We start from the raw sequence: 17,658 nt of genomic DNA, 5'->3' as shown, positions 1-17,658 counted from the left end.
CTGATCGTAATTACCTTTACAGATTAATGTAACTTTCTTGTATTGAACTTTATTGAAAACAATAATTTTTCGTCTTATGAATGTATCATTAGATTCGTTGAAAAGATATGCGATCATAATTTACGCGAATAATAGGACAGTTGACTCGATGTTCAACGAAAATTGTCCTAACACTTAACGTTGTAACACTAAATTTCAACCGAGGCTAAGCGCATCGCATCCCAAGGGAGGATCGAATAGTTTCCAAGTATCCTTCCCTTTGCTCCACCTTAGAAGGATTCCTTCTACTACAAGGCTTTCCTTGATCGGCTTATATGGCATAAATGTTCGACGCCAGCATGAAACATCCGGATATACTTGTGCGCTGCTTTTAAAACGCATCGTCTCGGAAACACGTGGCTTTGATGTTACGACGTAAAAAGCTGTTGGGAGCTTCTTTGACTCCGGTGCCCGTGAGTAGCACAATGATTGACACTAAGAGGTGACTGTCTGAACGATGCGCTCGACAGCTCGACGCACGTGTTTTCTCTTCGCGCGATATATGTTCATCGCTTTTACCTGTTCTTACGCTCGTATTTTGTTTAATCATCGAACGTTTCTCACGAAACAAACGGAGATTCTCTCGTTCTCACCAGAAACAAATTTTCCAACCAACTTTCCACCTATGTCTTCTCACGATATTTCTTCTCTCTGTTTCTTTTATTTCATTGATATCGATCTTTCATTCCCCTCGATTGGTTTAAACACTTAAGAAGACGAGATGCGGCGGTGGCGTGCAAAAACTTTCACGAATTCAATTCGCAGCCAACAGCTTCCTGCTTTCTCGATAACGACCCTAATCCTCGGGATAAAGACGGCATTGTTCGTTCGACGTCGGCCGCTTTAATTGTTATTTAATTAGTCATTGTTACGGACGGCCGAACCAACGGATTCACGCTATCGAGATCAAGGCGTTCGACCTCGGTTGAGCCTTGCAGATTACCCTCGCATCCATATCGATTTTATCCTCATGTACGAATCGATCGATCGCGAGTTGAATCAATTGTTTACTCGTACTACTTTTGTCTTGTTCGCGATACCTTCTCATCCTTTCATTAGGACAATTTCAATCTCCATGAAGAGATTATTTTGCAGTATATTTGCGATATATTTTCATCGCTGTTTTCTGTTATTCGTTCCAAGACATTATTATCTATCGATTAGATAATATTCTAGTTTTCGATTTTACTTTTCAATTTATGCGCCGAATTCGAATAAAAAATTACTTCCAATCATCGTCGCGGTCGTTATTACCGTAAATCGAGGGAAACCAATCATCGGTTAACAGGAACTAACCAGAGTCTATAAATTGAAACTTGTCTTGCCAGTGGTTCAAGGATAGTCGCCAGAGAAGAAGAAATGTTCTTCCGGGAAGAGGTGGTCGGAAAGACGCGCCGCTTGGAAGAGAATCCCGAAGGTGGATACGCGTGCGTGGATATTGCACCACCGCCGGGCTTGGATGCGGCTGATCATAGGATATCTAATAGTCGTGAGAAGTTGAGCAAAAAAGACGAACGAGGAAGATGCTTTCCTTCGGGCTCCGCGTACACACAAGCCATCACGCGAGCCCGTAGGAAGATCGCGAGCTACGAAACGGAACGTTACCAGGCAAGGCATTGAAATAAAGGGATAACGGTAGCTGGCCTATTACATTGCCACGTCTCTGTTTAATGTTCCGACGTTGACTCGTGCATAGAATTCGCATGGAAAACGAACTTCCAACGAAAGACGTCGTTGATGGAAAAAGGTGCTTCGTTGCGACTGTTAATTACTTTCTCTGGTTCGTGATAAGAAAACACAATTGCTTGGTTTATGATGTATTGTCTGACAGTTATGGTCTTCTATTATATAGCCGGGCTTATTATTATTCTTCCGACAATAAGCGTGGCGAAGAAAAAACACGTGGAACGTTCATTTGTTTGAACTCTTTTAAGGATTATTTTAATAGCGTTACGAAGGCGATATGGATCAAACTGTAGAGAGTACGTCAAGTTCTAAATACATCTAATTGTCACTTTTATTAACCATTCTATTGTATTCTTCGTCAAAGCTTACGCTCATTGTATTCGTGTCGTGTAAATTCTCTCAAGACGTGCATCCCTCTATGATTATACCAGCTGAAGCAACTATCGGAATGCCCGATAAATCTTCTCAACAGACCTGAAAAAATGGCACGGCAAATAGGAAAAGGGCACGACCGATACCGCTTCGCATTTTTCCATCAGATTTTTTCAATAACCCGTGGCATCCGACTACTTACAACGAGTCTTCGTGGTAAATGCGACTCGTGTTTGTGGTAATTGGACCATAATCCCTGTCGTTGGTATTCTTCTTGTGCGGCCTGTCGATGTTCGCCATAATCATGAAAAACATCGTATAACAGAAATACCGTGCTCGATCGTTCGACCAGCGAAAAGGAATCTCTAGCATTCTGCGACTTTTACCAAGTCAGAGAAAGGGAAAAAAGACAGGAAAAGAATGCCGCGAAAGAAATTTATACCGAGATATCTGGCACTTGATGCAAGGCTATCGCAGTATCGAAGGTGAACTCGTCTCGCCTTTGGGCATCGATCTCGGGAAGAACCGAGCTTCCCTCTCGTATCTCCTCTTTCGTCTCCGCGCGAGCATTATCCAACGATCGACCACACCCGAACCCTCCAGCGAAATCCGTCGTGGAATCGCAAACGCGTACATCTTCCTCCGGAATTCCTCTTTCGGCCTGGCATCGCCACCTTCCTCTTTCCATTCCCCCTCGACGTTCGCTGGCCCTAAGATCATCGAACACAAGCCGATCCTCGTTTCCGTGCGCTTTATTTCAAGCTGTGTCCATGAGAAGCCGCCTTCTTCGTCTCGAGATTTGCTTGCCGGAAACTCTTGTCGACAAAATTTACTTCGTGAGAAAAGTCGGCCCTTGCTCGTACGCGAAGAAGACTCGTAATAATTAAGTGCTGATAATGTACTAGATTAAAACATCAATTTCAGCGAAAGTAGTTTTATCCTTCAGTCAGTTACAAATTTGTCGAAGTACAAAATCGCGTATATACAACGTCAACTATGAAAGATGTAGAAATGAAGAAACAAATTTCTTACGTATTTGAAAGACGGGTATTTAAATAATACAAAAGATTCATAGCTACATTGGAAAAATTCCTGTAAGCAGAATGGCGAAGTCTATCAATAGGCAAAATCTCAACTAAATGAAAAATGCAAAGATCTTGCGTTCTTCTTGCAAACTGCAACGTCGAATGTATAAATAAGGAAATATAAATTCAATTTAAAAATAAATCTCTTGTAAGCACCATAAACATAAAACAGCTTTCAAATCTTCGTTTCGAGCAATAATTACGACTTAAATTAAGTCGTATTCGGTATAAGGACTTTCCCTGTTTATATGCCACAGTATCTCTGCGATCCTTCGAAAGTCAACCTGCTTGTTCCGAATATTCCGTACAAGTCAAATTCCCAGAAGCGACACGCGTCGTCGTGCTTCGATCCTCGAGAGCTTTCTCTCGCGGGCGTCTATTCGGAAGCGTCGTGCAGCAAAAACGCGCACGATTGCCGCGTAAAACGATTATCGATCCCCTAAAGGACAATTCAACCGTTCCACCCGCTTAGGGACGAGCCGCGTAGACGAATGGATACAGAGAGAGGGAGTAGAGAGAGAGTACGAAGCTGTCGGACAAAAAGCCGTTTCATGGCGAAAAATCCGTGAAGCGGCGCACTCTGGAGTCGGCGGCGCCTATAACTGGCCGGCAGAAGCCGAGGGAAAAGAGAGCTCGTTATCTTTTCTTTGAACGGCTGCGCTAAACAGCGCCTCTACATAATTGAATGGCTGAGGCTATTCAGGACCAAGGATCGGATCATTGGTGAACACTGACCGTGCTTTTTGTCCCGTTTTCTGCCCCGGAGACTGCGCTCGAAGAGAGAATCTTTCCCTGGTGGCAACGAAACGTATCGCCACGACGTATCGCCAAGAGGAAATATTTATATAATACCGCGTCTGTATACTCGCTTGATTTGACGTGGGTGGATCTGCCGAATGGATATGTTGAATTTGTAAACATTTGACAAGCAGTCGACTGTTTCGACCGACGAACGAATCGATCCATGTCACTGGACGAGGAAACACTTTGGAGTTACATCGAAACAAGTTTAATTCTTCGGCTGTTCTATTTGCTTAACTTGATAAATTTGTAATAAATGATAACAATATTGCTACATACACTTTACAGTGCTCTAATCGCATTAGCGATTTCGTTTGCAACTTGTGGAATTGTGTCGTGTGATATATGCCTATAATGAATATTGTAAAATAAATTGTTATTATTATAGATGAATAATAATTGTAGAAGAAGATCAACACCGTGCGTGCAGAAATATTCCAACGACAAAATCGTGCTCGGTTTTGAAGAATTAATTTGAGAATGAAAGAAACATCCACGCTGAAGAGACCGATGAAAAACAAACGGTAGGAAAGCAAAATAAATACCGTGGACTTGGAGCGATTAACGCCCGCCGTGTAATATTCATCGGCGAGATTTCTACTAGTTGACTCTCGTCTGACGTGCGGTTGGCCTCTCCTGTAACCTTATAACCGTGCCAGCAGCGTGTACACGCACAGACAGGAAACTGGCAAGGAAACTGGCCAACTAGACGACGAAGAACGATAAAGATTAGCTGGGAACAGGCTGTGTGTACCAGGGATCAGGAGAAAAGATCCGGTGAAAACAGCCTGCGATCTCCGTCGCCCTCCATCGTGATCGATCTCTGCAGAGTCCAAAATTGAGAGCGATCGTCCCGAAATCATCAACCTTACAAGTATCAGAGTGCTGAAAATGAACGATTCGTAGCTTTGGTCAACTTACACATAAGGCTCGTGGCTATATCACTGATGTTGAATGAAACTAAGGCATTTAAACCAAAGAGTAAATAACTCTAACATTCAGGAAACTGCAATATAATTGGAAATGTAAAACACGTTTAGTCTGGTAGAGGATTATTGCTGTTAGTCGAGTATGAAATATTTTCTTCTCGAACAAACATTTGGTAAAGCTTTCTCTTCCTTAGTGGATTCTATGTTATTTCAGCTCGCAAACTTTGTAGCACGTGTTGAAGAAACAATTCTTCAAAGTCCAACTTATATTACTCGCACCCTCGTTCGAAAAGTGTTGACCTTAGGGAAAGCCCGCAGATGGAGCGTTCGAGTTACAGTACCGAACATAACTCCTATTCAGACACTTTGTAAGTCACAAATAAAATTTTCTCCTTTTCTAACTGTTCAACTTTTACGGGACAAGCGTGACAAACGTCATGCGGGACATCGATCATACTGACTAATGGCCGAAACCGACTGTGTTGTCTAAAGCCGATTCACGGTTATCGTTCACGGTGTTCGCGTTCGTTTCTCGCGTCCGAAAATTTCCAGTTCGTTGTTCCGTTGCTTTTCTTGTTGAAATCCGCTGTCTCGAACGATTGACCTTTACGAGCCCGTTTCTCCTAAATCGAAATATGAAAACGAGGCAGCCGACGTAAGCGTGGAATGCGGTCAACCAATACCATCGCTCGAAAATGCAATCACATTATATCATCCAGGAAGATAGCCGATATTTTAGAGAAACTTCACCAATCTCTACGGAATGGATCATAAAATTTTATCCACGTCATTTTTTTCTTCTTATGACATCATTATCATCTTCTTATGAAAGGCGCAGTCCTTCGATCCATCAGCTATATTTTTTCGCTCCTTCAACGTCTTGAAAGTACCTTTCCATTAAAATTTTATGTTCAATTATGAATCAAGTATGCTTAGAATCCTAAAATATAACGTACGCGAAGATGGCACCCCGCTGGGGGTAACCATCCACATGCTATTCAATCATATGTTATAACATTTTACCTAATGTCCCACTGGACAAATTGTAAAATTAAAAATAAAAGATATAATAAAAAAAAAAATATAACGTCAAATTCAGAAACGCATTTGGTAAAGAATTTAGAACCATCGTTTAATCCCTCTATGTTCCCACGGTGCTATTTCATTTATTAAGATGCTGTCCTGAACCAAGTATAATTAGAAGAATGATAATATATAACGTATATATAATTGATGATGTGTAAAGATATAACTTGCATAGAGTTCTATATATGCATTTATGCTCTAGTAAATGCAAAAAAGTTGTACAGTTACAATGCTTAACGTATATGTATATTATTAGAACGGTGTTGAAGTATTTAAAATAGCAATAACATATAAGAATAGCATAATTCAGCTCATGAAAGGTTAACGAAGACGGGTTGAAGGTAAGAGAAGAGTATATAAAAAAATAATTCAGCGAGTCATCCGGACGCTGGTCTTTGTCCAGTGAGTGAAAGAGACCGGTTCAACCGCCGGAGAAAGGCTTCTTGTCTGTCCTTGCGCGTGCAAAGAACGAACGGAAAGAAAAAACCAAAAAGCAAGAGTGATTTTAACCGAGAAACTTGCGTGTTCCGTGTCTATCAAGGTCTCCGGCGAGTTCGTTCGTTACTTTGAGTCCTATGGAACGATATTCTGATGCTAACTCGATATAACCGTCTCGGGAATCGAATCTCTAATCAAGAAGACGAAGTAGTAAGACCAAACGAACGATAAACGAACAATGGGAATTCTTTAAATAGAATTTATGCCAGCATCCATCGGATGTTAGAACTAGATCGTTCAACGCGTTTAACTAACCTCGTATTCCTTCCTATTGACCGTATTGGTAATGTAATTACAGGTCAATTTACGTTCAGCCGGTGTTACGTTTCGTAAAGCAACTTTTTCCCCTCAAGCTACACCGATTCGTCTCACTTGCCGTACCATGGAACACGTATCGCTTTCTCGCAGAATTTTAAACAGTAAATTCTCTGCGGCCGAGAATTGCTATCGCGCCGTGACGAAAACACTTGGACTCGATCGAGCGTCGCTGCCAACCACGGACTCGCTCCACGATATTTTCGAAATCGATTTTTATCAAGATTCAACATTGAAAAGATATTACGGCTTTCGAGAGTTTTAAATATATTTGTAGCAACATCGAGCAGGTAGCTCTCGGCAGGAATACAGGAAACAGTTAAACGACACCGCTACTCTATTACATCTACTGTCTATCACCGAGACACCCTTTCAATTTCTCAATATTCTTGCTCCTATTTTCTTGTACGAAACTACAATGTCGAATTTATTTCGTCTTTTAACACTAGAACTACATTTGCATTTGAGACGTAGCCATCTCTACCAAAGCCAGTCAAAATGATTGATCTTTAAAAAATACGTAATAGTATAAATATTATATTAATTGATCTATTATTATCTTATAAAAGGTACCAAAAGGAACATAAAAAATATATAATAACAACTTTAATAATAACAATAAGTACAATAATGAGGAATATTCAGTACCAAAATCTTTGGTAACAAGAATATTAAAATAAATTTCCATTGGTATATATAAGAAGTATAATATAATAAGATAACCCCGATCTTCGTAATACCGGAAAACTTCAAATTCTTCTCTTTCGCCTCGTAATTGCGATTCATACGCTCTTGACGATACGCGACTAGGCGAACACACGATCCTAGCGAGTGCTGATAGTCCAGAACCACGTTGGCAATTGACTACGTGTTTAATAACGAACGCGGAGCACGCGCTTCGATCGAGGTCCGATTATTTTCTGCGGGCTCGCGGAGAGAGAGAGAGAGAGAGAGAGAGAGAGAGAGAGAGACTCGCTCTATAAATTTCGTACGCGAGGACAATCCACGATAAATCATTTTCCAGCGGCAGCGAACAACTAACGGTAATTGGTCTAGTCGATGCATAAGCACTACCTGGTTCGGAAGGTAGTGATATTAATGATCGCGAGCCGACGTGTATAACAAAGACCCGTTGTTCGTTTTGTGGTATCGCGAGGATAGTCGGTGCGGGTACACCCGGCCCGTTTCCCTCCCACGAACACTTTCTTCCGTGAAAAGTATCCGCACAGAGAAGAAAATACCTTTCTGCCTTCGCTCTTACGTGACGTTATTACGATCCTGAGGAAACAATGCTGTGTGTGCACGAATGTGTGCGGTCGATAGGCTTCGATTTTCTCGATGAAGGATAAATTTAATAATTACGGCTACTAATTTCAACCGGCAATCCATCCACGCGATTAATTATCTTCGTTGGCGGTGGTCGCATAATTTCGTGACTAGCATTCGAAGGGAATATACAAGCACCGTAACGTCGAATATCTTGCAAAATGTAAAAGCGTTAAAATATCTTAAGCAAATCCTCCTTTACGGACCCATGTTTTCATTTATAAACCTTGTGAGATGTAAAAATGCCAAAAGAGTCGACATAAATCTTGCCCGGTATTTACCGTATTCGCAATTGCGTCCGTTGCGAAATATAAACATTCCGCAAGATTTTAAATCTATCTTTCTCGGACCTGTACGTTTGTATAGGTACATTACCTACAGATCCTACGAAACGTAAGAGTTAAATTAATCTTCCTCGTACTTCTACGTCTCTATATCTACATCTACAGCGATGATCATCTATGAACAGCCGAAACTACTAACAACTACTTACAGACATCCAATATGCTAACAAGCAGAGATAAACTAATGTTGGGATACGAATTCACGGTAAAGAGTCAAGGGAAAATTGTAGTAATAAAATATGATCCGAGAGAGGCAGGTCTAGAAGCGGTATGGAAACGTCGAATGAATTGCGAATCGACCGGGCAAATGTATCTCGGGTCCGGTTACGATAATCAAGTAAATGATTTAACGAGCGCGCACCTATTCGCGAACCGCAGGATATTAATGATCGTGGACCGTGGAGAGGAACTCGTCTCGCTGTTCCCTTTACAGCCTGGAGAACATACGCGGCCAGCAGCCAGATTGTTTTCCTCCTACAGCCGTCACTTTCCTCTCGTACGTAGCAGGTCGCCGCGAAAAAATCCCGCTTTCAAGACTTCAGCTCGTGTTCCCCACCTTCGTACTGCGACAACCTGGCATCGGGAATGATAATTCGCTTCTACGAATGCCTCTGTAAATGTTACATGCCTCTTCTAGTGCGTGAATGTAGAAGATAAAGTGGCGAGATGGGTTATATAATGAAAGACAAGCATATTCTGTGCTATGAATGATGGAACAGTTCAGTGTTTTAGGATTAAGATCGATCGGTCGTGCAAGTATAGTTAAACAAGACTGGATGCGTTCTAAACTCGTGAAATGGAGTTGAGAAAGGAAAACAGAAGCATATCGTGGTGTGCGCATCGAGAGTGGGTCTCTTAATGGATCCCCAAGTGGTAGTGAAATCAAATTTCGAGAAACCAACGAGGTCGTGCTGCTTTCAGGCAATAATTATCTCTAGACAAGTTATTTGCATACCTCGCAGTTCGGATCAACTTCCGCGGATGCGTCGAGTCATAAATTGAACCATATACCGTAACAAATCTATCGGTGAAACCTGCTCGTGTTTAAAATAGATTCTTATGTAAATTTCACCTAAGAGAGACATTAACGATCTCGATACGTCCTCTATTCATCCAACTATCAATTTTTCACCGGTAGAATATCTTTTACGCCTCCGCTCGATCTTCACGATTCAACGCATTTTCCACGGTACGGTCGTTTATAGACGAACCTGTCGACGCCGATCTGCATATTTTTTCAACCACATGACGTCAACAGCAGATACGTATCTACGCAAGTGTTCCGTCGTTTTTCTACGGGGTTCAGATGGTTAGCGACAATTAAATCTGTATAGCTCTGCGAACGAAGCCTTGTCGCGAATATTTATCGTATAATTACGATCTGCGTGTTCATTTTCCTCTTCGATAACGTCAAACACGTGATCTAATTTACGCAACTACGATACGAGGAAAATCATGGTGTCACGGTGTCAAGTATTCCTTGTAACGCGCTATCGTCTCGTGTTTGCACAGCCTTTTAACGGTTCGTCGATTCGTATCCATCTTAATCCGCGTTCTAGAACATCGTATATTTTTCGAAAGGCGAAAACGTATCGCGAAACCGAACAGCCATCGAGTAATTACTTGGCACACGATTCTCTGATGGTAATCGAACCCATTGATCATTCTCCTACACGATCTCTAAATCACGTTTGTACGTATACACGTCAGTTTCTGGACAAGTTCCCGGGGTCGGTGGAAAGTGAAAATGGCTGACTCCCGTTTCCAAGCGATGGCATGTCATAGTCATAGGACCATGACGGGTACGACACATCGATAATGATCCACGCGACTATAATTAGCCCCGGTGGCTGCGCGGATCGTCGATTAATCGCTTGGCGAAGAAAACTGAGGAGGAAACGCATGGTTGTGGATGATGCCGCCGCGTAATGATCTTCGTGCACGCGCTCGATCCGCGCTCCCGCAATTAATAATGCCACTCGGATCGGTGTTCGTTCACGATCCTTCGACGTTTTAAAAAATTTCCCGCTGATGAACTCTGACCTCGACGCGCCGAGCTTTCTTATTCCCCCACAACCACGTGACACTTATTATTTCGCCGTGTGTACGATAATCAGCTAACGATTCTTTTAATCATACTTTTAAAGAATCTCTCGTTTCCGCGTTCAAACTACCGGTTTCCTGGAAGCCTCGCGGGAAAAATCATTAAGTCACCGTCATTGTCCAGGATGCTAACTGTTTTTACGACGCTTGTAAATTTCCATCCTGGAGACACTTTCGTGCAATCGAGTTTCCATTGGATACACTTTCATCCAAGGTTTAATTTGTCTGCGGGCGTCGCGACTAATCTGTCCGTGTCATTCGAGATTTCTACTACAGCCATTCTCCTATCTGTCTTCGATATTTACTAACGCGTCGTGTTAAAGTGCATGAGAAGTTCGTAATTGTTTCGAGACCGGAGTATTTTCACGAGACTGTTCCCTGAGGGCTGACGTCCCTGCAAGTTTAATTTGTATTTTGGTAAAATGATGGATGGTTGATGGATGGCGTGGTTCTGGGATACCCATTTTTTACTTAATCCGATAGTGTATCCTTTAGACAGCTTATTATATAATTCACCTCTTTAGTAGGACAATTCCCTTGACTGCAATCTGATAATTGATCGATAATTCAACTTCATACAGATGACCCATACGTTGTTGTCGACCATTAGAAGGCGGTATAGTGAGGCTCGATGTTGTTATGTACCGTGAGCAAATATACACGATGCCAACTTCTAGTAAACATAAGAAAATACTAATCTTCCTAAATGTACAATTCATTGCTACATAGAATAATACAACTACTGATACACGCGGTAAAATCGTATGAACTACCATCAGCCACAGAGCAACTAATGATTCAAGAGTGAAAGATGTTTCTGCTTCCTGTGGTGTGTCTTTTATACATTTTCTTCTCTAATTACCCTGCTGATTAGTTAGTCAGGAAACAACCTTTGCCATATCATCTTTAAAGATCGATGATTCAAAAACTGTTTAGCTCAATAATATACATATGTCTTAATAATGTGTATCTCACTATATATGTCACTATATATCAACCCAATCCAAACGTACGACAAAGGACGACTGAATTTTTGATATCAAATTGAAGCTAGTTGAGACGATAACAGGCGAGAATAACAAAAATCTGAAATCGAAATATTCGATTCTAACGGAAAATTATTAAAATAATTCGAAGTCGAAGTTATGGAGCCCAGTGTACGTTGCACCATCGTCGTCAAGAATCACTCGTTCAACTCGTTATGTCCGATGCAATTTATCCTGCCGGCTAGTGTTACTCTCCTGACAACCGGTAGTCACACTCGACTGCAGTTGACATCCTTTGCCTGGATACCGAGAGGCGACTGCTTCATATTCCTCGATTTACGTTTGTTCGTTAGCGACTCGTAGAACCTGATCTCCGGCACGATGACATTTTCTACCCTGGAAGCGGCCATATAAAACCGCCTCGTTGGAACGGCATCGTCGAGAGTCCGAGTTTCCTTCGCGCACCATTTACCTCGCTAACGACACGCGACCCGCGCGAATTCCTTCGTTTTCTAATCGGTCCTTTCCTCTCCATACACGATCCTCGATCTCGCGTCTCGTACACGTAACTGAATTTCGAAATTGCCTCGCTTCGTAACGCTGACAACGTCGTGTTCTTTACCTGAGACAACCACGGAAAGTTTAGTTTTGTAGAAAACTCTTTCGCGTACACAGTATCGATAGAAGCTAATTTCATGGTGGTACCCAGGTAATTAGTGCTTAACATCGTAGCGTGTATTAACGGCAATTTATAATACGCCACGGCAGTACCGCTACGTTTGCCTATCGCCGATCGAGACCCAGTTCCATAAGTCGACGCCATTAACAACCAAATTCATCCTGCTAAACGCGATCTTCGTAATTTTCACGCTGAACAGTGCTAACCTATTATTATAGCTACTGGTTATTGAATTAGGCTCGCTGTAAATTTCCATTTTTCACTCTTTTGAAAGAATTAAGCGGAAGAATTGTGAGCGTTTATTGATTACTGTGCTACTATTTATACGTACACACGTACATCAGATAATTTATATTTCCACCTTTATCTTCGTTAAAGCTTCATGCATATTCTTATATGTTAACCACGTGACCTATGAATACTAATTTTTCACGATCTTCGTCAAACATCTCAGATCACAACAACTGTGTTTGGTTGAATCAGCAATAATAGCGCGATATTGAAATTAAAGTATCTCCTAAAGTAATAGCTCATTAATGTAAATAGAGTAATACTTTCTTTATAAATAATAATGAGTGGCATCGAACATTGTACTATAGTAAAAAAAAATGTATGTTTTCATTTAAAACAACAGACTTGACATGCTCTCCGTACATCCATTTACAATAAGGTAGCTACTAATACTGAACTTTGAACTTTGGTCTGCGATATTTTAACCGAAGATAATAATAATTTGATTGTTTACATTTTTAATAAATAATAATCTGAGCAACCAGAGATAATAACACGTCTGCTTAGATACGATCGTTTTTTGACAAATAAAACTGAGATTCGCTGGGATGGTGAAGCTCGTCCCAGGCCAACCGAACCTTTCCCTCTATCGTTATTTCAATAATGTTCATGTACGGTGCAATTTATACTGTTTGAGCCGCATTATCCTCGCGGTGACCCATGCGCTAACGGCCTCGACGCAATTGACATCCTTTAGTTGAGAATGCATCAGCTCCTCACGGCGTCATCCTCGTCATCCGCCGTTTTACCGTTGCTTGTCATTATGGAGATACGAAGCCTCGGTTATCCCTCGTGACCCTGCTCGCTAGTTGCTTTTCTGTATTTTCCCCTTCTTTTATTTTTTCACACGACGCCCAACAGATTTGACGCGAATGACTCTATGGAAATCGTCTCGAGCGATCCTTGAAAAGTTCTCTGGATTTATCATGGACGATGCTTGTCTACGAAATGTGCTACGATCCTCGAATTTTGTTACTCCTCAGTCTCGTTTTATTATCGTCTCGACCGAGCAAAAGTTTCTTAATGTTTTAAGAAAATCTTTGAGATACGAGAGAAATCATGAATATCGGTAATTTTTTAAAGAAATATTTTAAGGATGGAAAAATACAATGTGATCGAAAGTGAACCAAAGAGCGCAGTAGAATTATACTTTGCGCGCGAAATAAACGCCAACTATATGTATAGAAAGATAATGAATTTCAAATACATACTGTGATATTTGTGCGATATTGAATAATGGAGCATGATGTGGATAGTATAACATCTGAAAAGTCATAGTGGAAGTGTAAATGAAAAATCAAGAGTATACTGTTAAAAATTTGCGGCTATATCATCTTCATTACTTCATAAGGTGGATATTGCATAAGGTGCAAAATAGTTGAATTGATAAAGACAGTAATTGGTATCGACTTTTTACTGACAGCTTTTTATACTCCTGTTGCAAGTGAGTTTCATAACAAGCTAGATAGTCTAGCGATATTCTAATCACATATTCGATTACATGAAACGCACGTTTCAAGCGCTTTTTTTTGTACTCATAAGAATTACATAATATATATACTGTCATTTCAGGTGAGTATCAAAGTCGCCTTTACGCTACTTAGCAACTTAATAAACCAAAACGTTTACACATAGAATTAGTCTTATTAGCTTCTACCTTATAAGCATATACTTATTTTCGACCTAATTGTGTTTTTCTAACGCTAAAATAATATCTTCAAAGCTCGTAAACTTGCTACGAATGCTTCTCCGTTCCAAATTTCGTGTTAAATATCTCCTTAAAACATAAGAAATCTTTCTTATTTGCTAAAGTATGAACAAAATCAAGATACAAAGATTCGCAAAAGAGTCAAAAAATCCAAAATTCGTTGCATTCTAATACGAAAGAAAATAACGTAATAATCCATTAATCTTAATTGTACGACCGTTTTCCAAAACGCATTGCATGATTGTCGCGTAAAAAATCGCGAAATTAACTCAACTCATTAGCGAAGCAGTGCGAACACGTTCGAACGAGTGATTTGCGCTAATCGTTGGCGAGACCGTGCAAATTACGGACAATTTGAGGCTTTCCGTTAGCATATCGTGGCCATGTGTACATAAATCTTGATACGAGACGCTCGTTGGCCGTCTACTGAAATACGGTTAAAAGCGGAAATCAAGTATCCGCGGAATCGATAGACGATTTAAATGATAATCTATCCCGGCAGGAATACTCGAGTTTTATAATTATTGACTTCACGAGCTTTAATAGGCTGCTGGTCAGCTTTCCCATGTGGATATACTATATCGTTAACAAGGACCCAACAGCGGTGGCACTGTTGCGCGCAAAAGCGTTAAGGATAAATAAAACAACAAATGAAATGAAAGTAAATGCATAATGCATGTAGTAAGAGTAACGATAACTCCGTGCTCTATTTCACGTACGAGGACGATCATTTTAACAGACAATCAGAAGCAATTTCGCAAGAACGAAATTATGCTGGACATTTACAACGTCCGCGGGAAACACACTTGATACTGGCAATTTTAGTATCTACGTGTTCCACTGCAAATACAGCTTAACGATTCGAAAGATCGCCGAGGCAATTAAAATGAAACGAGGAAGGTACCTAAAGTATAAAAGTGACGCAAAAACGGTAACGGTAGGCATTTTTCGCGTTTATAATGTGTATTATATAAAAGATTATACAAAACATGCTCATCGTATCACGTAGCTTTGTTATAATAGGTTGATATTGAAATAGAATTTAGACCTGCATTTAATTAAAAAGTTCCTGTGAGTACCGCATCGATAGCGCAGACAGGTGCAAATTAGTCCGTGAGGAGGCGCGTAATAAATAGGAATTCCTACGCATTCTCTCGCGGCGATACTAAACGACGCCGATAGGTGCAAAATTATTTTCATACGCGAGTGCGAAACACGTAGTTTGTTGTTTGGTTTATTCCATCCGGATATCTCACATACATCAAATGCCCGTTAAGAAATAAAATAAGAGGATCTAGAAGTTAATACGAATTAATTACCACTTCTGCGAATACACGCAATTAGACTTTTATTAATCTTATACTAACGGAAAATCATATCATTTGCAATTATGAAATATTTTTTCCATTCGCTTGCTACGATGCATTCTTCACATCCTTTGTATCAAAGATAAAAGATGCCTATCGTATCTCAAAAGAAACACAGTATTCACGTAAGAAAGGAAGAACTTCGTCAGAAAATTTGTCTATCGTTTTCCACCTTCAAAATTGATAAAAAGTAAGAAACTTCAAACAATCGTAAACTCTGTAACTACGAACCAATCCTAATCTAAAGATCCTGATCAAACCACTGGACAACCGAATCACGCAAATCGTAAACTCTAAAACATCAAGATAAAGCTCTGAACTTTCGCTATATCCATTAAAACAAAATAAAACCTCTTTAACAGAAAACACAGCAACCTCGTAGATTCCAGCGTGGAACGTTGCCATAGAATGGTACACCTGCCCGTCGCATTGTCAGCGAGTAAAGAAAGAGAAGCGGAGCGTAGGATCGAAGACTGGGAGATCGAAGTACCGGAGGTTGTCCATAAGGAAACGGAGAACGAGGCGGCTGAGCCGCGTGTGTTCTCCAGGACTCCTCTTCTCCTTCTCTCACCGACCGCGACTATGGTATACGAGCGTAATGGACGAATGGGCAGCTGCTGGCAAGGATTTAACGCGCGGACCTGGGTGGTCCCGGATAGATACGTACTCACGAGAGTTATACGTGCTCGCGGCGCTACGTATTCATAACCTTATCCACGCTCCGCAGAAAATAATACCGCGCGCCATTCATTATGTATACGTTTGCGAGCCGCGCCGCGGCATGTGTCCGCGCGGCTTGTGCATCCGAGCGGAGACCGCATGCGGCGAAAACTTTTCCCGCGAGCCGTCCCGTCGAAAGGGAGCGCGCGTACTTCGTGTCTTCGACCCCCGTTGACGGGACAACGCGACGATCACGATCCAGTTGCCTCGCCGGAATCGATGAATGCCAGATAGACGCGATCCAACGTTCTCCTCGATTTAATAAATTACGAACGTGTGGAGTGCGCGGGTATACGCGAGAAGGAGGAAATGTAGCCGGTTGCAGAAGTCTGTTTACGTTCACTCAATTTATTCGTCTGTGTTGTCGAGGAATCTTTTACGCTTGCTTGTGTTGAGTATTTTTGTTATTTTATAGCGGTAAAGCGAAGTGCCGAATGAAAAGCATTTTAATGATGTGATGGTAAAATTTGTTCGAAAAATGTAATTGTTATTATGATTATATAATAACACGTAAATATAGTTTGAAAAATAATATATGTGAAATATGTCATATATATACATGTACATAAAGATACGCATGCGTCAAAATTAGCTTTAGCCATACAGGTCATAAAATTGTTTGGACTCGATTTTGGCAGAAATGACGAAGCTTTTAATTTTATGGGTGCTAAGAATATTTCTTGTTATTAATCCTTATGGAGAACTTACAAAATGCCTGTTACTATGATTATATACAGACAGAGCAAGTACACGCTTTTGAGATATATTATTTCCTCCTCTTTGTTGGAAAATCGTCGATCTGAATAAAGTTTTGTCTCCATTTATGCGCAATTACAGAACATGGTTGATAAGCAGCATTTACTTTTGTCCATGTAATAATACGTTTTTCCCCTGCATAGCGCGAAGAAATCTTCACAGTGAAGTAGAAAGAGTATAATAACTTGCTTACAATGACCCTCTGTTCGCAGGTCTTTGCACCGATCTGGAATCTTTCCCATGACTCGAGAAAAAAAGATTCATTTCATCTAAAACAATAAAAAGTCACGCTATCTCGTAGGCTTCTTCTATGAAGAAATCATCCCGCTACTTTCACGGTTTCACAAATATCATCGATATTTTATTACACGCGATTTGATTTATCTTTCACTCTGCTCCTTTGTTCGTTTCTCTGTTCTTGCGTTCCTTCGATCGTACGTCATCTGTTTCTTCGGGCCGACGCGCGACGTTGTATATCTGGTATATTTGTCAAGTATCGCTGCAGGGTGAATTCAAACATAATTATACACCGCACTGGTCATCGTTATATAATTACACCGTGGTAGA

General features: G+C 40.9%; 1 protein-coding gene and 1 long non-coding RNA gene across 5 annotated transcripts in view; one reads left to right on the top strand and one right to left on the bottom strand.

Annotated features, from left to right (window-relative positions):
• Positions 1-17,658, bottom strand: part of LOC122573587 — a 130,837-nt gene that overhangs the window by 46,980 nt on the left and 66,199 nt on the right. The gene's annotated exons all lie outside the window — the stretch shown is intronic.
• LOC122573576 (storkhead-box protein 2) overlaps positions 1-17,658 on the top strand; it is a 111,464-nt gene that overhangs the window by 31,628 nt on the left and 62,178 nt on the right. The window lies entirely within an intron of this gene.

Source organism: Bombus pyrosoma, linkage group LG12, assembly GCF_014825855.1.
Source record: "Bombus pyrosoma isolate SC7728 linkage group LG12, ASM1482585v1, whole genome shotgun sequence".
Classification (NCBI taxonomy): domain Eukaryota; kingdom Metazoa; phylum Arthropoda; class Insecta; order Hymenoptera; family Apidae; genus Bombus; species Bombus pyrosoma.
Note: the sequence above shows the minus strand (reverse complement) of the source record. Positions and strands in the feature narration are given on the sequence as shown.